Source organism: Phyllobates terribilis, unplaced genomic scaffold (assembly GCF_046119375.1).
Source record: "Phyllobates terribilis strain yellow unplaced genomic scaffold, ASM4611937v1 Scaffold_170__1_contigs__length_4071412, whole genome shotgun sequence".
NCBI classification, from domain to species: domain Eukaryota; kingdom Metazoa; phylum Chordata; class Amphibia; order Anura; family Dendrobatidae; genus Phyllobates; species Phyllobates terribilis.
The window spans coordinates 1,522,058-1,544,211 of NW_027362930.1; the positions used below are offsets into that span (position 1 = coordinate 1,522,058).

Sequence of the window (22,154 nt, forward strand, 5' to 3'; positions counted from 1 at the left end):
CCACCCGCCGTGAAGTGAACTCGGATAGAGTTTTTTAGCCTCGCATAAAGAGGCACGAGGTTAGGGTCAACCTCCATGGAAAAACGCAACAAGGTTGCAAATTGCAGCCGCTTGCAATCTGCGCTCCCAGTGTTCTTGCAGCGAAAAACACCTGGAAGCTGGGGGATCGCAACTCGTTACCCTGGGACTAAGCCCTCTCCCTAATAGCAGCAAGCAGGCTAAGTCCACCAAAGTGGACGATCCTGCCAGGCCAAGGAGAGGGGTACCCGAGTGCCCTTCAACCACAATCTCCTGCAATAAAGCACTTGATCTTAGCCAAAAGGCCGAGAAGCGATAACCAGAATTGGTTTCAAACTACGGAGCCACCCAAGGATCCTGAAAAGTCCATTTGTGGAGATGAGCTCCTGGACTCCCGTTAAGAAGACATGTTGTCAACCTCTAGATCCCTTACATGCCTGCACTTTTCGGCTTGCTGCTGCTGCAATCCACGCGTTTTAGATCTGCATAACTCCACCTCTTTAAACACAGCACCTTCACCCCCTGCTGTTCCCACCCGCCTCAACACCGTTGGAAGGGAGGAGAACCAATTAAGGCGGGGGGTGGGGTGGAACGAGCAGCTGTCTACCCTTAGCAGGAGGGCTCCTGATTACATACCTCTCCTGCTGCTGCTGCTGCTGGCTGTCCAGCAGCAGACTGAAGGTGGCTGCTGCTGTGCACAGGTATATAAAGGCTCAGAGCCTATTATGACACGCGCAGCCAGCGTTCCATTGCCACATTCCATCTACTGCAGGCAGGATACCTGGCTGGCTGAATGTCGCTGAGAAGCTCACAGAGACCGCCATAAGCAACAGTTTAACAGAATGCCACAGACTAATCAACCAAACTTTTTGGGTTGGGTTCTCTTTTATAGTCTGCAGGCATTAAATGAAAGAAGTCAGTGTTCCAGCAGAAGGAGACAACGTTTCAGAAAAGGCATTGTAGCAAACCAAAAAAGAAATTTTAAGCGCAGCAGAGTAACCAGCGCACATACCTGTTAGCTCAGGTGAGTTTAAAAGGCTGCTGTTGATAACAAGGGCATTTGCTAAATAGATGGTGTGTGTGCAACAATATACTGAAAGGTCAATTATATTGTGCAGCTTATCTCACCACCTGTAGTTATTTAGGTGAAAGCTCCAAAATGCTTGCCTAATATGTCTGTTTATCCAAAAGGAAGTAAAAAGGGAGAGCTAGAAAGATAGCATTGCATCACATTACATGGCAATGCAATGCACAGTTGCTGAAGTTGAACCAAAATGAGCTTGTAATCTGGCTTCTGCAACTTTAAACATGAAAAATCCAATGAGGAGAAGAAAAGCAAAGCCAAAGAGTCCATCCCAAAATCCGACAAACAAGCAAAATGAACAAAAAACATTGAATTCAATTCTTTCTGATTTTAGAAACTGCATTAAAGAAGGGGTGCACCGGTCCTGGAGATACTGCAATACCAGGTCAATGCGTGGAGTGGACAGAGCAAGCTCTTTTTCCATCTCCCTGTTCTAAAAATCCATTTAATATATGGTCCCCAGATAGGGGACGTATCAGATATTAAACTGATAAGAACAGATCAGGTTTCAACATAATTTATTAAGTGCGTAAAAGATGGTTTACAATCAAAAACAGCAACACAAACAGTACATTATTAAAACACAGAATTCCACCCATAAAAAACCCATATACGATTAGCATCCCTCCTCCCAATACATTTGACATCCCTCAAGTAATAAATATACATCTGGCTAAAAGCAATTTTAAGACAATCCTTCACAGAAATAGCATCACGTTTAAAAAGTAAAATATTGCGTGCCTTCCAAAGGGCGTCTTTAAAACAGTTAATCATACACCAACATATACAATACTGTTGAGGGGTCGGACATTTAAAAAGGCCATATAAAACATATTCATGGTTAAAATCTCTTAAACCGCAAGTCCATTTTAAAAGAATCCCAACTTTGTGCCAAAGTTCCTGTGCAAATGGGCAATTCCACATAAGGTGCAAGGTGGTTTCGTCATTAACACATGAGTCTCTGGGGCATTTGGCTCTGGCCACCAGGCCTCTCCTGTGTTGAAATTCTCTGGTGGGGAGGCACTGGTGGACCACCATCCATGCGATATCCTTATGTCCATTTGCTAAGAATTTCCCGAAGACATTCTTCCAAACTTGCTTCGATCTCTCTTCTGAGAAATTTACTATGGGGGTCACATCTTCATTCCTCCTCAGAAAAGATAAAAGCTTCTTGCGGTCTTTAAAAATGTCCATATTAAAATCACCAAGGCTATAAAATCGAACAGTCTTTTCTAAGATTGCTTGGTGTTTGGGGGGGCATAGTAAAACAGGGGAATTCAACGACAACTTAAACCATCTTTTAAAAATCATCCCACAAGTATATTTTAAAAAATAACTTAGCGCACTATTACCATTAAAATGTTTGAAACAAAAGCAGAAATAATTTAAATACAAATAAATATGTAAATCGGGGACATCCCTTCCGCCGTTCATTTTATTCTTCCTCATTATTTCTCGCCTTAATTTTTCCATTTTGGAGTTCCATAAAAACATAAAGATCATCCTAGTCATTTTTTTAATTAAAACATCAGAGGGGGGGTACACCATAGCTATATACAGTATGAGGGGTAACAACACTGATTTTATAATTAAAATTTTCCCCTCCATTGTTAGGGACCTCAAACCCCAAAATGATATTTTCTTTGACATTTTTTCTATGACATTCTCCCAGCTTTGAGTTCCCACATTCTCCTCGTTAAAAACAACTCCAAGAATTTTTACATTGTCTCGTTTTATAGTGAGCTGCGGGAGTTGGGCGGTGTCCCAGGATCCCAAAGTCAGACATTCAGATTTATTTAAATTAAGTTTAAACCCGGATGCCTGGGAAAAAAATTCAATGCGCAACACCGCCCTCCGGAGGGAAGCAGGGTCCACGCACACAACTGTCACGTCATCCATGTAGCCAAAGACTCTCACATCACTGCCACCTCCGCCTGGAACAGGAACCCCTCTAATCACTTTGTCTTTCCTTATTGCGCTCAGCAGGGGCTCCATGGCGCAGATGAACAGGATGGGCGACAAGGGGCATCCCTGCTTCACTCCGGACTCAAGGGGAACTCCATCTGTTAAAAAGCCATTAAGAGAAATTTGACTAAAACAATTTTTATATAAAATCTTAATACAATTTAAAAGCATATTAGGGATACCCATTCTTTTTAAAACTCTAAAAAGAAATCTATGAGAGACTCTATCGAAAGCTTTTTCAAAATCAAGGGCTAAAAGAGCTACATTTTGACCCCGGTCTCTGGAATACCAAATTACATCCCTTAATACGTTTAAAACCTCTGAAATACTTCTGCCTGGTACACTACAAACCTGCTCAGGCTGGATTAGTTTGGCAATGACACTCCTGAGCCGGTCTGCAACCACCTTAGCAAGTACCTTGTAATCAACATTTAGGAGAGTTATGGGTCTCCAATTCGCTAGAGTACTGCGGTCACCTTTTTTATATATCAAAGACACCACTCCTCTCCTCCACGAAAATGGCAACTGTTCACAAATAAAAACTTCTTTAAAAAGCATAAAAAGGTCCTCTTTTAAAATGTCCCAAAAAGTAAGGTAAAATTCTACAGGTAGTCCGTCACACCCAGGTGCTTTACCCTTAGAGAAACTTTTAAAAACATAAAATAATTCCTCTAAAACAATATCGCGTTCTAAAAACTCCTGGTCTGTAAAATTTAACTTAAAATCGAGATCATTAAGAGCATCAGATAAAAAGGACTCATCTATACACTTTTTACTAAAAAGATGCTTATAAAAGTTAAAAGTAGCATTCAACATTCCCTGCATAGATGTTTCACCCTCTAGATTTGTGATCACTTCTCTTTTATCCATGACTTTTTTGAAGAAGAAGCGAGAGCACTTCTCCCCCTCCTCCAAGTGCTGCACTCTAGAGTTAAAAATAATCTCTTTCCCCTTTGTGTCTATGCAGTTCTGAATTTCAGTTTTTAGGCTAGCAATATCATCTCCCACCTCCACCCCTAGCTCTTTGAATTTAAAAAGTGTTTGCAGTTTGGTGTTAAGATCACTAAAACATCTTTTTTTCTCTCTAGCTTTACGTCTCCCTGCTTTTATAAAAAACATTCTGACTTTTTTTTTCAAATTTTCCCACCAGGTTACCATAGGGGCATCAGAAGGTTTTTGTCGCCGCCAGGCTTGATAGGCTTTACCAAAGTCTTGTCGAATCAGAGGGTCCTCCAGCAGGTAAGTACTTAGACGCCAGAGGCCCCTGTTGACCCTCTGTTCATCCCGGTATTCTAGATGCACCTCCAAGCCCTTATGGTCAGAAAATATATTTGATGTTAAAACACATTTTACAGGGTTAAAATCATCTGATAGGAAAATAAAATCGATCCTGGAGGACACCCCTCTTCCGGACCACGTATAACCAGGGTCCGTCGGCAGGAGTGACCTCCACGCATCGCATAATTTAAAATCAGTTATAAAATCTTTCAATAGATGACATGACTTATCCAATTTGCGTAAAGGGTCACCCCCTGCTCGTTGTTCACTAGCACAAAGACAATTAAAATCACCCCCTACGACCAGGGGAGATGACCCAGTACAGTACAATGGCAATATCCCAAATAAATTAATTCTCTCTTGCTTATCAGGGGGAGCATAAATATTCATTACACGTAGGGTAAAACCATTAAATTTAAAATGCACTAAAACCACTCTGCCTGGTACTATTTCTGTGACAGCATTTATAGTAATATTTCTCCCACGACAGAGGAAGCCCACCCCCGCTGACTTGTTGTCATTGGAGCCAGACCAGATGGAGGGCCCCAGTCTCCAATCTGTCTTGATATCATTATAATTTAGTGCATGTTGTATCCCGCATTCCTGTAATAAACATATGTCAAAGTCAGTGGTTTCTAAATACTTGAATAGAGCAGCCCTACGAACTGGGCTCTTTAATGACCTCACATTCAGTGAGACAAGTCTTATTGTGGGCATTCATAGGTCAGGGTGGTGGATCTTCCATGAGGACACCTGACTCAAAGCCCTGTATATCAAATTGCTCCAGGACATCCGGGCTAGAAGACCCAAACGACTCGATATTCTGTGAGCCGGCGGTTGCCCCCTCGTAGGTCACGGTTCCCAGCCACATTCCAGGAGACGCTGGGGATTCGACATTCCGTCTCTTTTTCGGGGCAGACTCCACTAGGTCACTGGTGCAGTCCTCCTCTTCCTCCACCTCCTCCAGGGGGGGAGACTGGTCCATCAGGACAAGATCAGCAACACAGATTTCCTGATGTTCGCCACCTAGAAGCAAAGCCCCCTCATCTGGCTGGCTAATCGCCCTGGAAGATCCTGAGGCCATCGCTGCGTGGTCCCCTGTAGCCAACCGCACAGGGGCACCACCCTCCAGCCCAACAGGATCGGTATCGGGAACCATCGATACGGAGGATACCCTCCCAGAAGGAGGACCCCCCCGCTCCGGTCCATGCGAGGTCCGCCCATCGTTAAGGGACTTCGATGCAGGTGCCGCCCCAGAGGGGCCTCCGGCTCCCTGCTCCATCCCAGCCTTCTCGCCCTTCGAACCGCCCTCCGACGCCGGCCTGCCAGTGAAGACCGGTGGGCGCATCGGCTCAGCTTCAGAAGATGCAGCTTCTGCGTAGGTCCTGGTCCTGGTCCTGTTGGGGCATCCTCGGAACATGTGCCCCGCCTCACCGCAGAGATTACATTTCCTCCCAGCGGGACAGTCCTTCATTAAATGTCCGTAACAGCTGCAATTATTGCAGCGGTCTACTTTCCTGCCCGAGCAGGACGTTTGGGTATGACCCATTTGTCCACAGTTCCTGCAACATACTGGCATTCCAGGATAAAATAAGTAGCCTCTGCTCTTACCGATTACGAAGGTTGAGGGAGGGTGTAGCATTCCTCCCACTCCACTAAGGTCCCTCTTTAGACGGGCCATATACCTTCTCTTGCCGCACCAGAAGCCTACCGCGTTCTTCACAGTACCCAGGTATCTCAGATCATCACAATAGCGGGTAAGGTAGGTCGAGATGTCTGCAGCTTCCACAAAGGGGTTCGGGAAATGCACCACGATGGGGATCTCGTCATAAGCATACAAGAGACAAAAGGTTAGTCCATCCAACTCATCTAAGTAGTTTTTCTCGTTTACCTTTTGTACGAGTTGCTGACAGCATCCCTGGCTCTTGAAGGTGATGGTGTATGTCCCCTTGTACTCGTTGTCCTGGAAGCAGAATATGTCTTCCCGCCGAAACTCCAGAACTCCAAGAAGAATCCTATGGCAGATGTAGTCCAAATTCTTCTCCATCCTCGATGCTGCTCCAACTTCAATCCTCACGGTGTTCCGCATCCGGGCATCACCCGATGAATATGTGAGCGTTGCCGGCATCCTTCACTCAGGAACGTACCGACTCTTCTCTCTGAAAGGCGCAAGCCTTCATGGGATCCCTTCCCGTTGCTCCCGGACTAATCCTTCCTCCCAATAGCAGCAGGGGGGTTAAGTCCCTCCGAAGAGGAACGATCCCCCCAGGCCGAGAGAAAGGGTACCAAGAGCACCTCACAGGCAAGACCACACAGGTAAACCTGATAGATCGTGCCAAAAGGCCGAGAAGCGATAACCAGAATTGGTTTCAAACTACGGAGCCACCCAAGGATCCTGAAAAGTCCATTTGTGGAGATGAGCTCCTGGACTCCCGTTAAGAAGACATGTTGTCAACCTCTAGATCCCTTACATGCCTGCACTTTTCGGCTTGCTGCTGCTGCAATCCACGCGTTTTAGATCTGCATAACTCCACCTCTTTAAACACAGCACCTTCACCCCCTGCTGTTCCCACCCGCCTCAACACCGTTGGAAGGGAGGAGAACCAATTAAGGCGGGGGGTGGGGTGGAACGAGCAGCTGTCTACCCTTAGCAGGAGGGCTCCTGATTACATACCTCTCCTGCTGCTGCTGCTGCTGGCTGTCCAGCAGCAGACTGAAGGTGGCTGCTGCTGTGCACAGGTATATAAAGGCTCAGAGCCTATTATGACACGCGCAGCCAGCGTTCCATTGCCACATTCCATCTACTGCAGGCAGGATACCTGGCTGGCTGAATGTCGCTGAGAAGCTCACAGAGACCGCCATAAGCAACAGTTTAACAGAATGCCACAGACTAATCAACCAAACTTTTTGGGTTGGGTTCTCTTTTATAGTCTGCAGGCATTAAATGAAAGAAGTCAGTGTTCCAGCAGAAGGAGACAACGTTTCAGAAAAGGCATTGTAGCAAACCAAAAAAGAAATTTTAAGCGCAGCAGAGTAACCAGCGCACATACCTGTTAGCTCAGGTGAGTTTAAAAGGCTGCTGTTGATAACAAGGGCATTTGCTAAATAGATGGTGTGTGTGCAACAATATACTGAAAGGTCAATTATATTGTGCAGCTTATCTCACCACCTGTAGTTATTTAGGTGAAAGCTCCAAAATGCTTGCCTAATATGTCTGTTTATCCAAAAGGAAGTAAAAAGGGAGAGCTAGAAAGATAGCATTGCATCACATTACATGGCAATGCAATGCACAGTTGCTGAAGTTGAACCAAAATGAGCTTGTAATCTGGCTTCTGCAACTTTGAACATGAAAAATCCAATGAGGAGAAGAAAAGCAAAGCCAAAGAGTCCATCCCAAAATCCGACAAACAAGCAAAATGAACAAAAAACATTGAATTCAATTCTTTCTGATTTTAGAAACTGCATTAAAGAAGGGGTGCACCGGTCCTGGAGATACTGCAATACCAGGTCAATGCGTGGAGTGGACAGAGCAAGCTCTTTTTCCATCTCCCTGTTCTAAAAATCCATTTAATATATGGTCCCCAGATAGGGGACGTATCAGATATTAAACTGATAAGAACAGATACTACACTTGATCTTAGCCAAAAGGCCGAGAAGCGATAACCAGAATTGGTTTCAAACTACGGAGCCACCCAAGGATCCTGAAAAGTCCATTTGTGGAGATGAGCTCCTGGACTCCCGTTAAGAAGACATGTTGTCAACCTCTAGATCCCTTACATGCCTGCACTTTTCGGCTTGCTGCTGCTGCAATCCACGCGTTTTAGATCTGCATAACTCCACCTCTTTAAACACAGCACCTTCACCCCCTGCTGTTCCCACCCGCCTCAACACCGTTGGAAGGGAGGAGAACCAATTAAGGCGGGGGGTGGGGTGGAACGAGCAGCTGTCTACCCTTAGCAGGAGGGCTCCTGATTACATACCTCTCCTGCTGCTGCTGCTGCTGGCTGTCCAGCAGCAGACTGAAGGTGGCTGCTGCTGTGCACAGGTATATAAAGGCTCAGAGCCTATTATGACACGCGCAGCCAGCGTTCCATTGCCACATTCCATCTACTGCAGGCAGGATACCTGGCTGGCTGAATGTCGCTGAGAAGCTCACAGAGACCGCCATAAGCAACAGTTTAACAGAATGCCACAGACTAATCAACCAAACTTTTTGGGTTGGGTTCTCTTTTATAGTCTGCAGGCATTAAATGAAAGAAGTCAGTGTTCCAGCAGAAGGAGACAACGTTTCAGAAAAGGCATTGTAGCAAACCAAAAAAGAAATTTTAAGCGCAGCAGAGTAACCAGCGCACATACCTGTTAGCTCAGGTGAGTTTAAAAGGCTGCTGTTGATAACAAGGGCATTTGCTAAATAGATGGTGTGTGTGCAACAATATACTGAAAGGTCAATTATATTGTGCAGCTTATCTCACCACCTGTAGTTATTTAGGTGAAAGCTCCAAAATGCTTGCCTAATATGTCTGTTTATCCAAAAGGAAGTAAAAAGGGAGAGCTAGAAAGATAGCATTGCATCACATTACATGGCAATGCAATGCACAGTTGCTGAAGTTGAACCAAAATGAGCTTGTAATCTGGCTTCTGCAACTTTGAACATGAAAAATCCAATGAGGAGAAGAAAAGCAAAGCCAAAGAGTCCATCCCAAAATCCGACAAACAAGCAAAATGAACAAAAAACATTGAATTCAATTCTTTCTGATTTTAGAAACTGCATTAAAGAAGGGGTGCACCGGTCCTGGAGATACTGCAATACCAGGTCAATGCGTGGAGTGGACAGAGCAAGCTCTTTTTCCATCTCCCTGTTCTAAAAATCCATTTAATATATGGTCCCCAGATAGGGGACGTATCAGATATTAAACTGATAAGAACAGATTTTTTTTTTTTTTTTTTTTTTTTTTTTTTTTTCTACTCAGATCTTTAAGTCCACCATCACAAGTCATCATGTTAAAATGGTTTCAAACTTAAAAGTTTCCTCATTGTAGATAGCAAACTGGATCTTTTTTTTTTTTTTCCTTTTTTTGTTGTTGTAAATTTACAGCTTATATTATTTTCCATATTCCAGTTTATTTTCGTTTTAACTTTAGAATTTCCATTTTTTACAGGGGGGTACATATGGTGCAACAAGAACATCACAAGGTAAGTACATTCCAATCTTTTTGCTTCCAAATTTCATTAGCTTTTTTATCACCAAACAACACCTTATCTCTCCAGAAATATAAAAACATATAACTTAGGCATAACTTAATACATTCTTGTACCGATACTTCCTTATGTTTAAAAATCAAAATATTCCGAGTTTTCCAAAGCGCCATTTTCACACAAGATAAAATTATCCATACAACCTTGAACACTTCATCCTTGACACCCAACCCGTAAAAAATCCTATTAAAATCTAGAAAATTAACACCACTTAGAGCTTTAACTAAATTACTAATATTTCTCCATACTAATTGCGCATAACAACAGTTCCAAAAAATGTGCATAGCTGTTTCGCCAGCAGCACATTTACGTCTTGGGCATTTTTCAAACCGTACCAATCCTCTTCTATATTGGAAATCTCGAGTTGGCAGACAGTCTTTAATACTACACCATATTAAGTCCTTGTGTTCATTAGTCAAACACTTAAAATTTGCATTAATCCAAATTTTATCTACAACATTATCGGAAAATCGCTCTACCGGACTAGCTATCACCCTGCTTTCTAAGACTTTTAAAATGTTCTTATGATTTCCAAGTATTTTAAGATCCATATTCATTAATTTAAAATCCCTCAGAATTCTTTCTAAAATAATATAATTCCCAGATGGCATAAACTTATATGGCCGATCCAAATGCATTTGTAACCATTTGTATTTCCTAATAAAAAAACCCAAATTGTATGTTAAAAAGGTTTTCAGCCTAGAAACTGGTCCTAATAAAGTGCATATGCAATTAGCTAAATACTTGGCATAAATGAAGGTTCTGATGTCTGGGAAGCCTTTCCCTCCTTTCCCTTTAATTTTGTACAACTCTTCCCTTTTTACCCTTTCCATTTTTGACTTCCATAGGAAATTAAAACATAACTTAATTATCTTTTTCATTACATTAATAGGAGGTATAAAAACAGTTGAAATGTATAAAATTATCGGAAGTAAGACCTGCTTTATTATCAAGATTTTGCCTTCCATTGTTAAACTTCTCAAGTTCCAAAAATCAATCTTTTTCCTTACCCTTTCAAGCAGGGACTCCCAATTCCTCACATTCCCACATGTCTCTGTAAAAAATACCCCTAAAACTTTAATTTCCATTACTCTCATCAGCATGCAATCCGAATTTAAAAGAAATTTACCCATAGTTAAAACACCTGATTTTTCTAAATTTATTTTAAAACCAGATGCTCCACCAAACCACACAACTGTCCTTAAAACTCTATGAAGACTCTTAATGTCCCGCACTAAAACTGACACATCATCCATATAAGCTAAAACCTTCACTTGGTCATTCCTACTGCCAGGAATAAAAAAGCCATTAATAACTTTATCTTTCCTAAAAGCAGTTAAAAGGGGTTCTATTGCACAAATGAAAAGTATAGGCGACAGGGGGCACCCCTGCTTAACCCCACAATTAATATTAATATTTTCCGATAAAAAACCATTAATAGAAATCTTACTAAAACATAACTTATACAGACATTTAATACGTTCAATAAAAACACCAGGACATCCTATTTTTTTTAAAACGGCAAATAAAAACTCATGAGCAACCCTATCATATGCCTTCTCAAAATCAAGGGAAACAAGGGCCAAGTCCTGCTTCCTATCAGCCACATCCCATATTATATCTCTCAGTAAGATTAGCGTGTCGGTAATCTTACGATTCGGGACTGCACAAGACTGATCCACCTCAATAACCGACCCTATCACACTCTTTAATCTATTGGCCAATAGTTTTGCATATACTTTATAGTCTGTATTTAGCAGCGTAATAGGCCTCCAATTTTTAATCAGTTCTTTTCCTCCTTTTTTATATAATAAAACAATAAGGCCTTCTGCCCATGACTTGGGAATATTAAAAGAGGACTCCACTTCTAAAAACAACTCATAAAAATCTTCCCCTATAATATCCCACACAACCCTGTAAAACTCCACAGGGAGGCCATCCACACCTGGTGTCTTCTGATTTTGTAAAGTGCAAATAGTATTAAATATCTCCTCCTTAGTAAACTCCCTAGATAAAAGTAATTTTTCTTCCTCACTAAGAGCTTTATCCAGAACCTCTAAAAAATGGTTTTTCAATGATTCATCAATCTTTTTTCGAGAAAACAGATCATCATAAAACATTTTGGCCTGCAATGCTTTCCCTTCTGGGCTCACCTCACCCTCTAAGACCTCAATAAAATCCTTTTTTCCACATATTTTTTTAAAGAAAAACTTAGTGCATTTCTCATCCTCATCCAGGACCTTTACCCTAGAGTTGAAGATGATTTCTTTTCCCTTCTCTTTTAGTGCATTCTGAATTTTCTCTTTTACCTCACTAATACTGCTGTCCATATTAACTCCATTGTTTTGAAAATAATAATAACACTGCAAATTAGCATTTAACGCATCATAAAACTGCCTTTTCTCATACGCTTTCCTCTTTCCCAATTTAACAAAGAAGGTTCTGATCTTACCCTTCATAAAATCCCACCAGTCTAAAATACACTTAAAACCCTTTTTGTTAAGTTTTAATTCATTATAAAAAACCTTAAAGTCTTCTTTAAAATTCTCCCCCTGTAATAAAGAAACATTCAGTTTCCAATGCGAAGGTTTTTTCTTACCGCAAGGGTCTATTGCTAAAGTGCATCCCAATAACTTATGATCCGAAAAAGGATTAATACTTGTCTTAAAAGAGGAACATTTAAAAGAATCAGACATAAAAAAGTGATCAATCCTAGACGTAAAACCTCTGTTTGACCACGTAACTTCAAATTCTTTTTTACTACCATCCATAGCCCATGCATCCTTTAAACTGAAGGCAGAAATTATGTTCTTAAGGCAGGTTACCGACCCATCCCGTACATTATTTAACTGGCAGTTAAAATCCCCACCAATTAAAATCGGATCCGCACCTGATAAAAAAAGCTGTAAAATCTCGAATAAATGTAATCTTTGATTTTTCTCAGTATGAGCATAAATATTAAAACAACGCACCCTTTTACCCTCCCTCATTACTTCTACACATAGAATACGACCAGGGTAAATTTCCTCATACTTCACCACCTCCCACTCACTAGAGCACAAAAAACCCACCCCATCACTTTTCAATTCATTCCCACCAGAAAAAACCATGTTACCCTTCCATATTCCACGTAAATATTCATAGCTCATTTTCCTTTCTAAATTACATTCTTGTAAAAAAATAAAATCGCATTTCTCATTATTCAAAAAATCATATAATGCAGTGCGTTTGTATAAATTGTTCAACCCCTGAACATTCAGGGATACAACAGTAATCATCTTCTAGTAATAGGCCCAGGGCTAATCCCTCCGCCCTCATCTACCAAAGGTGATTTCACATCCACAATTAAGGATTCTTGATCAGAAGAACTTGAGGGAGATACATCCCCAAACAAAGAAGACGCGTCACCACGAGATTTTTTCCCACCCAAGTCCTCCATGATCTCCTGTTGCTCTTCTTCCCATGTACTCCTTTTCAAAGATTTTGAACTTAAGTCCATATTTTCCTGGGCACAAGGAATCCCTGACGACATCTCTGATAATACCGCCAGAGCAGCAACTGTATCCACAATACCTTGTTGCCCCTCCTTTTCCTCTTCCAATGTTCCTTCCTCTCTTCCATCTTCTTTCCTCTCTCCTTCTTTCTTTTTATCTTCTTTCTTCTTGTCTTCCTTCTTCTTGTCTTCCTTCTTCTTTTCTTCCTTCTTCTTTACTTCCTTCTTCTTTTCTTCCTTCTTCCTTTCTTCTTTCTTCTTTTCTTCAGCTTTCTTCCTCTCTTCTCTTTTTTCTCTATTACTTAGAGGTGCCAGAACCTCTACTTCCTGCGCCACATTAGAAGAACTTTCTGATCCTCCATCCTCCATCTGCCCACCATCCCCTTGTTTATCTTCAGCATCAGCCTCAGATGTTTGCCTGGCTTGCATTGGGCACTCTCTCGCCTGATGAACCGGGCCAGAACATACTTCACAAGGGGCGCAATTTTCATCCATATGGCCATATTTCCGACATCGTTTACAATATGGTGGCATATTAGAAAAAAACAAAAAGCCTCTATCTCTATTTATGAACACGACTGGTGGGGGTCTTAAGACACCCCCCTCCACTGACGGGTCCTTTTTAAAAACGACCTGATACAGTCTCTTGCCGTTCCAGGCCCCAAAACCAGTCGTACAACGTTTTTTCATAATTAATACGGAGAAAAACCTTCTTAAGTATGAAGTCACTTGCTCATCAGATATGAAAGGGTTATACATATGTATTGTTAGCATCCTTTGATCAAATTGAAAGCGAGGCGTGGCTGAAATTCCTTCCAATACCTCACTATGCTCACAGGCTGCAGCATATCTAAAACTGGAAAAAACCCTCTCACATACACCAGCACCTCTCAAAGTCACATCGTGTACTCCTCTGTTAGAAAATGACTGAACACAAAAGTACTCATCCTTGCTGATATGCAAGATAGGAGTAAAGACTTTCCTGTACAAAAAGTCCAAGTTTTTAACTTGCCTAAATTCCACACTCACCACAAACCGGATGGTGTCCTTCATGTAGGCATCGTCCTGATCCAAATTCATCTCCATTTCCACACAGAGAAAATTCAAAAGAAAGCCCGATGACGTCCAAAAATAACAGCACCAGACTCGATCCCTTCTGTTCAGCAGCGTCCAGAACTCCAGTCCTGAAGAAATCCTCCTCCACGATCCAGAATTCCTTCCACGCCGAAAGGTACGAGAAACACCTTCCTTCCTTCCCAATAGCAGCAGTTCCAATCGGAAAAGGCCGAGAAAGAATTCCAGTGATCACGAACCTGCCTCCTGACACCAATCACAAGGATCGTGCCAAAAGGCCGAGAAGCGATAACCAGAATTGGTTTCAAACTACGGAGCCACCCAAGGATCCTGAAAAGTCCATTTGTGGAGATGAGCTCCTGGACTCCCGTTAAGAAGACATGTTGTCAACCTCTAGATCCCTTACATGCCTGCACTTTTCGGCTTGCTGCTGCTGCAATCCACGCGTTTTAGATCTGCATAACTCCACCTCTTTAAACACAGCACCTTCACCCCCTGCTGTTCCCACCCGCCTCAACACCGTTGGAAGGGAGGAGAACCAATTAAGGCGGGTGGTGGGGTGGAACGAGCAGCTGTCTACCCTTAGCAGGAGGGCTCCTGATTACATACCTCTCCTGCTGCTGCTGCTGCTGCTGGCTGTCCAGCAGCAGACTGAAGGTGGCTGCTGCTGTGCACAGGTATATAAAGGCTCAGAGCCTATTATGACACGCGCAGCCAGCGTTCCATTGCCACATTCCATCTACTGCAGGCAGGATACCTGGCTGGCTGAATGTCGCTGAGAAGCTCACAGAGACCGCCATAAGCAACAGTTTAACAGAATGCCACAGACTAATCAACCAAACTTTTTGGGTTGGGTTCTCTTTTATAGTCTGCAGGCATTAAATGAAAGAAGTCAGTGTTCCAGCAGAAGGAGACAACGTTTCAGAAAAGGCATTGTAGCAAACCAAAAAAGAAATTTTAAGCGCAGCAAAGTAACCAGCGCACATACCTGTTAGCTCAGGTGAGTTTAAAAGGCTGCTGTTGATAACAAGGGCATTTGCTAAATAGATGGTGTGTGTGCAACAATATACTGAAAGGTCAATTATATTGTGCAGCTTATCTCACCACCTGTAGTTATTTAGGTGAAAGCTCCAAAATGCTTGCCTAATATGTCTGTTTATCCAAAAGGAAGTAAAAAGGGAGAGCTAGAAAGATAGCATTGCATCACATTACATGGCAATGCAATGCACAGTTGCTGAAGTTGAACCAAAATGAGCTTGTAATCTGGCTTCTGCAACTTTGAACATGAAAAATCCAATGAGGAGAAGAAAAGCAAAGCCAAAGAGTCCATCCCAAAATCCGACAAACAAGCAAAATGAACAAAAAACATTGAATTCAATTCTTTCTGATTTTAGAAACTGCATTAAAGAAGGGGTGCACCGGTCCTGGAGATACTGCAATACCAGGTCAATGCGTGGAGTGGACAGAGCAAGCTCTTTTTCCATCTCCCTGTTCTAAAAATCCATTTAATATATGGTCCCCAGATAGGGGACGTATCAGATATTAAACTGATAAGAACAGATACTACACTTGATCTTAGCCAAAAGGCCGAGAAGCGATAACCAGAATTGGTTTCAAACTACGGAGCCACCCAAGGATCCTGAAAAGTCCATTTGTGGAGATGAGCTCCTGGACTCCCGTTAAGAAGACATGTTGTCAACCTCTAGATCCCTTACATGCCTGCACTTTTCGGCTTGCTGCTGCTGCAATCCACGCGTTTTAGATCTGCATAACTCCACCTCTTTAAACACAGCACCTTCACCCCCTGCTGTTCCCACCCGCCTCAACACCATTGGAAGGGAGGAGAACCAATTAAGGCGGGGGGTGGGGTGGAACGAGCAGCTGTCTACCCTTAGCAGGAGGGCTCCTGATTACATACCTCTCCTGCTGCTGCTGCTGCTGCTGGCTGTCCAGCAGCAGACTGAAGGTGGCTGCTGCTGTGCACAGGTATATAAAGGCTCAGAGCCTATTATGACACGCGCAGCCAGCGTTCCATTGCCACATTCCATCTACTGCAGGCAGGATACCTGGCTGGCTGAATGTCGCTGAGAAGCTCACAGAGACCGCCATAAGCAACAGTTTAACAGAATGCCACAGACTAATCAACCAAACTTTTTGGGTTGGGTTCTCTTTTATAGTCTGCAGGCATTAAATGAAAGAAGTCAGTGTTCCAGCAGAAGGAGACAACGTTTCAGAAAAGGCATTGTAGCAAACCAAAAAAGAAATTTTAAGCGCAGCAGAGTAACCAGCGCACATACCTGTTAGCTCAGGTGAGTTTAAAAGGCTGCTGTTGATAACAAGGGCATTTGCTAAATAGATGGTGTGTGTGCAACAATATACTGAAAGGTCAATTATATTGTGCAGCTTATCTCACCACCTGTAGTTATTTAGGTGAAAGCTCCAAAATGCTTGCCTAATATGTCTGTTTATCCAAAAGGAAGTAAAAAGGGAGAGCTAGAAAGATAGCATTGCATCACATTACATGGCAATGCAATGCACAGTTGCTGAAGTTGAACCAAAATGAGCTTGTAATCTGGCTTCTGCAACTTTGAACATGAAAAATCCAATGAGGAGAAGAAAAGCAAAGCCAAAGAGTCCATCCCAAAATCCGACAAACAAGCAAAATGAACAAAAAACATTGAATTCAATTCTTTCTGATTTTAGAAACTGCATTAAAGAAGGGGTGCACCGGTCCTGGAGATACTGCAATACCAGGTCAATGCGTGGAGTGGACAGAGCAAGCTCTTTTTCCATCTCCCTGTTCTAAAAATCCATTTAATATATGGTCTCCAGATAGGGGACGTATCAGATATTAAACTGATAAGAACAGATACTACACTTGATCTTAGCCAAAAGGCCGAGAAGCGATAACCAGAATTGGTTTCAAACTACGGAGCCACCCAAGGATCCTGAAAAGTCCATTTGTGGAGATGAGCTCCTGGACTCCCGTTAAGAAGACATGTTGTCAACCTCTAGATCCCTTACATGCCTGCACTTTTCGGCTTGCTGCTGCTGCAATCCACGCGTTTTAGATCTGCATAACTCCACCTCTTTAAACACAGCACCTTCACCCCCTGCTGTTCCCACCCGCCTCAACACCGTTGGAAGGGAGGAGAACCAATTAAGGCGGGGGGTGGGGTGGAACGAGCAGCTGTCTACCCTTAGCAGGAGGGCTCCTGATTACATACCTCTCCTGCTGCTGCTGCTGCTGCTGGCTGTCCAGCAGCAGACTGAAGGTGGCTGCTGCTGTGCACAGGTATATAAAGGCTCAGAGCCTATTATGACACGCGCAGCCAGCGTTCCATTGCCACATTCCATCTACTGCAGGCAGGATACCTGGCTGGCTGAATGTCGCTGAGAAGCTCACAGAGACCGCCATAAGCAACAGTTTAACAGAATGCCACAGACTAATCAACCAAACTTTTTGGGTTGGGTTCTCTTTTATAGTCTGCAGGCATTAAATGAAAGAAGTCAGTGTTCCAGCAGAAGGAGACAACGTTTCAGAAAAGGCATTGTAGCAAACCAAAAAAGAAATTTTAAGCGCAGCAGAGTAACCAGCGCACATACCTGTTAGCTCAGGTGAGTTTAAAAGGCTGCTGTTGATAACAAGGGCATTTGCTAAATAGATGGTGTGTGTGCAACAATATACTGAAAGGTCAATTATATTGTGCAGCTTATCTCACCACCTGTAGTTATTTAGGTGAAAGCTCCAAAATGCTTGCCTAATATGTCTGTTTATCCAAAAGGAAGTAAAAAGGGAGAGCTAGAAAGATAGCATTGCATCACATTACATGGCAATGCAATGCACAGTTGCTGAAGTTGAACCAAAATGAGCTTGTAATCTGGCTTCTGCAACTTTGAACATGAAAAATCCAATGAGGAGAAGAAAAGCAAAGCCAAAGAGTCCATCCCAAAATCCGACAAACAAGCAAAATGAACAAAAAACATTGAATTCAATTCTTTCTGATTTTAGAAACTGCATTAAAGAAGGGGTGCACCGGTCCTGGAGATACTGCAATACCAGGTCAATGCGTGGAGTGGACAGAGCAAGCTCTTTTTCCATCTCCCTGTTCTAAAAATCCATTTAATATATGGTCCCCAGATAGGGGACGTATCAGATATTAAACTGATAAGAACAGATACTACACTTGATCTTAGCCAAAAGGCCGAGAAGCGATAACCAGAATTGGTTTCAAACTACGGAGCCACCCAAGGATCCTGAAAAGTCCATTTGTGGAGATGAGCTCCTGGACTCCCGTTAAGAAGACATGTTGTCAACCTCTAGATCCCTTACATGCCTGCACTTTTCGGCTTGCTGCTGCTGCAATCCACGCGTTTTAGATCTGCATAACTCCACCTCTTTAAACACAGCACCTTCACCCCCTGCTGTTCCCACCCGCCTCAACACCGTTGGAAGGGAGGAGAACCAATTAAGGCGGGGGGTGGGGTGGAATGAGCAGCTGTCTACCCTTAGCAGGAGGGCTCCTGATTACATACCTCTCCTGCTGCTGCTGCTGGCTGTCCAGCAGCAGACTGAAGGTGGCTGCTGCTGTGCACAGGTATATAAAGGCTCAGAGCCTATTATGACACGCGCAGCCAGCGTTCCATTGCCACATTCCATCTACTGCAGGCAGGATACCTGGCTGGCTGAATGTCGCTGAGAAGCTCACAGAGACCGCCATAAGCAACAGTTTAACAGAATGCCACAGTCTAATCAACCAAACTTTTTGGGTTGGGTTCTCTTTTATAGTCTGCAGGCATTAAATGAAAGAAGTCAGTGTTCCAGCAGAAGGAGACAACGTTTCAGAAAAGGCATTGTAGCAAACCAAAAAAGAAATTTTAAGCGCAGCAGAGTAACCAGCGCACATACCTGTTAGCTCAGGTGAGTTTAAAAGGCTGCTGTTGATAACAAGGGCATTTGCTAAATAGATGGTGTGTGTGCAACAATATACTGAAAGGTCAATTATATTGTGCAGCTTATCTCACCACCTGTAGTTATTTAGGTGAAAGCTCCAAAATGCTTGCCTAATATGTCTGTTTATCCAAAAGGAAGTAAAAAGGGAGAGCTAGAAAGATAGCATTGCATCACATTACATGGCAATGCAATGCACAGTTGCTGAAGTTGAACCAAAATGAGCTTGTAATCTGGCTTCTGCAACTTTGAACATGAAAAATCCAATGAGGAGAAGAAAAGCAAAGCCAAAGAGTCCATCCCAAAATCCGACAAACAAGCAAAATTGTAACATACCTGGCGGCGTCCTTGCATGGTGGTCCATCTCCCACTGTGCAAGAGCGCGCACTTGATCTCCAGTCCAGAATGTCTCTCTGGCTTCCCTCCTTGCTGTCTGTTTGTCTGTTTTGGCTGCATAGGGCGACACCCGCTGAACTTCCTGTTTCTTGTACCTGCTGTGGACACGCCCCTGTTGCACCTTCAGCCTATTGCTCTCCATCTTTGGGTATTTATACCACCTTCTTCCTCAAAATGGCGCCTGAGCATTGTGTCCTGTCAGTCGGCTTTTTGTCTCTGACATGCCAGGTCCTATCCTGTTTTCCTGCCTGTTTTCCAGTTCTGTGTCTGAACTGTGGTCTGTTTTTGTGAACACGCTTCTTGCCTGTTCTTTCGCCTTCTAGGGGCCGTATTCCTAGATCTGCCTGTCTGTGCCTTGCCGTATCTGTTCCCGTCTGAACAGAGTCCTGTTTGTGTCCCTGCCTTGTGGTATCTGTTCCTGTCTGAACTGAGTCCTGTCTATTTCTCCTGTCTTGCAGTATCTGTTCCCGTGTCTGAACTGAGTCCTGTCTATGTCTCCTGCCTTGTGGTATCAGTTCCCGTGTCTGAACTGAGTCCTGTCTGTGTACTCTTGCCTGCTGCCTTTCCTGGAGGCTGTATTTCCAGGCCTGTCTGAACACGCTCCTAGCCTGTTCCTCCCGCCTTCTAGGGGCCGATTACCTAGATCCGTTCCTGTATCTTGTCTGTCCTGTCTGAACACGCTCCTTGCCTGTTCGTCCCGCCTCTCTGGGGGCCGTATTCCCAGACCCGCTCCTGTATCCCGCTGCAGTGTCGGTCTCTTCCGTACACTCAGTTCCAGTCTGAACTCTCTCCTATCCTTTACCTGTTTTGCCTCTGTCTGTTCCTTTCCTTTTTCTGCAGAGTCTGAACTCGTACCTAACTCCTGCTTGTTGTCTCTGTACTCCCGTTTGTGAGTTTGTGGTCCCCTCGCTACTTCACTGCAAGTACCCTGTGGGTATCTGGCTCTGCCTTTCCCTTCCTGTCTGTTCCGTGTGAACAGAGCCCTGTCCGTCCTGCTCTGACTCCTTGCTCACTGCTCCGGCAGTCCTGTCCTGCCCTGCTTCTGCCCGCTGCTCCGGCAGTCCTGTCCTGCCCTGCTTCTGCCCGCTGCTCCGGCAGTCCTGTCCTGCCCTGCTTCTGCCCGCTGCTCCGGCAGTCCTGTCCTGCCCTGCTTCTGCCCGCTGCTCCGGCAGTCCTGTCCTGCCCTGCTTCTGCCCGCTGCTCTGGCAGTCCTGTCCTGCCCTGCTTCTGCCCGCTGCTTCGGCAGTCCTGTCCTGTCCTGCCCTGCTTCTGCCCGCTGCCCCGGCAGTCCTGTCCTGTCCTGCCCTGCTTCTGCCCGCTGCTCCGGCAGTCCTGTCCTGTCCTGCCCTGCTTCTGCCCGCTGCTCCGGCAGTCCTGTCCTGTCCTGCCCTGCTTCTGCCCGCTGCTCCGGCAGTCCTGTCCTGTCCTGCCCTGCTTCTGCCCGCTGCTCCGGCAGTCCTGTCCTGTCCTGCCCTGCTTCTGCCCGCTGCTCCGGCAGTCCTGTCCTGTCCTGCCCTGCTTCTGCCCGCTGCTCCGGCAGTCCTGTCCTGTCCTGCCCTGCTTCTGCCCGCTGCTCCGGCAGTCCTGTCCTGTCCTGCCCTGCTTCTGCCCGCTGCTCCGGCAGTCCTGTCCTGTCCTGCCCTGCTTCTGCCCGCTGATCCGGCAGTCCTGTCCTGCCCTGCTTCTGCCCGCTGATCCGGCAGTCCTGTCCTGCCCTGCTTCTGCCCGCTGCTCCGGCAGTCCTGTCCTGCCCTGCTTGTGCTCGCTGCTCCTGCAGCCCCGTCCTGCTCTGTTCTTGCCCACCGCTTTGGGTGTTCCCTCTCTGCTGTGGTTGTCTACCGCATCTGCGGTTCTGTGACCCAGTCTGTACTGGGTCTTAACCTTTCTGTGCTCCAGCCCGTCCTTTCGGCCAGTACCTCCCTGCCTGCATACTCGCCTGTATCCACCCCTCTGCATACCTGCCGTGTTTGCTTACATCCACCAGTCTGTGCCAGCCTAACCTGCCTGTTCCAGTAATTCCAGTGTGGGTCAACCCCCGTGTCCGGAGTTTGACCTGGAGTAGCACCTGGTCCCTCTGCCCGGTTTCTCCCTGGTGCACTGGCGTCGTATGCCGTCGTGCCACCTTGGTCGGATCGGCCAGATACTTAGTCACGCCCCTCCAGGCACTCTCCGGTCCATGGTCCAGTGGAACCACAACACCCGCACACGCCAGTCAGTCCGGGCGTGTGCATAACAGCATGCTCAGGCCATGGTTCCCGTTGAGCCCCACGGCCTTCGCTCTCTGAGAAGTTTTCCAGCGAATACATGCATTAAAAATAAATAAATAAAAGTTTTTTTTTTTCTCAGCTGAGTTCCAGGCGAATTACGCACCCGTCCAGATGGATCTATCTGCTCTTGTTCCTGCGGATCCGCCACGTTACTATGGGGATCCAAGACAAAGTCGTGCATTTGTGGAGCAATGCATGCTACACTTCAAGTTCTACCCTCTATGTTTTCCCACCGATCGGGTTAAGGTGGCATTCATTATGTCTTACCTGGCGGGTGATGCCTTGGAATGGATCAACCCCCTATATGAAACACGGGATCCGATCCTCCTGGACCTAATGGCCTTCCTGGTGGCCTTTCTAATGGTCTTCGAT

At 44.6% G+C, this 22,154-nt stretch overlaps 5 non-coding genes and 1 pseudogene across 5 annotated transcripts; all 6 read right to left on the reverse strand.

Annotated features, from left to right (window-relative positions):
- Window positions 1–1,450: 1,450 nt before the first annotated feature.
- LOC141211668 (U2 spliceosomal RNA) lies at window positions 1,451–1,640 on the reverse strand. The gene has a single exon (XR_012281624.1). It is a non-coding gene; the product is annotated as a U2 spliceosomal RNA (small nuclear RNA).
- Window positions 1,641–7,815: 6,175 nt separating this feature from the next.
- On the reverse strand, window positions 7,816–8,006 carry LOC141212309 (U2 spliceosomal RNA). Its single transcript, XR_012282120.1, has one exon. It is a non-coding gene; the product is annotated as a U2 spliceosomal RNA (small nuclear RNA).
- A 1,115-nt stretch (window positions 8,007–9,121) lies between these two features.
- LOC141211784 (U2 spliceosomal RNA) lies at window positions 9,122–9,358 on the reverse strand (annotated as a pseudogene).
- A 6,218-nt stretch (window positions 9,359–15,576) lies between these two features.
- On the reverse strand, window positions 15,577–15,767 carry LOC141212310 (U2 spliceosomal RNA). The gene has a single exon (XR_012282121.1). It is a non-coding gene; the product is annotated as a U2 spliceosomal RNA (small nuclear RNA).
- Window positions 15,768–16,885: 1,118 nt separating this feature from the next.
- Window positions 16,886–17,076, reverse strand: LOC141211521 (U2 spliceosomal RNA). Its single transcript, XR_012281493.1, has one exon. It is a non-coding gene; the product is annotated as a U2 spliceosomal RNA (small nuclear RNA).
- A 1,118-nt stretch (window positions 17,077–18,194) lies between these two features.
- LOC141212311 (U2 spliceosomal RNA) lies at window positions 18,195–18,385 on the reverse strand. The gene has a single exon (XR_012282122.1). It is a non-coding gene; the product is annotated as a U2 spliceosomal RNA (small nuclear RNA).
- Between the last annotated feature and the right edge of the window lie 3,769 nt (window positions 18,386–22,154).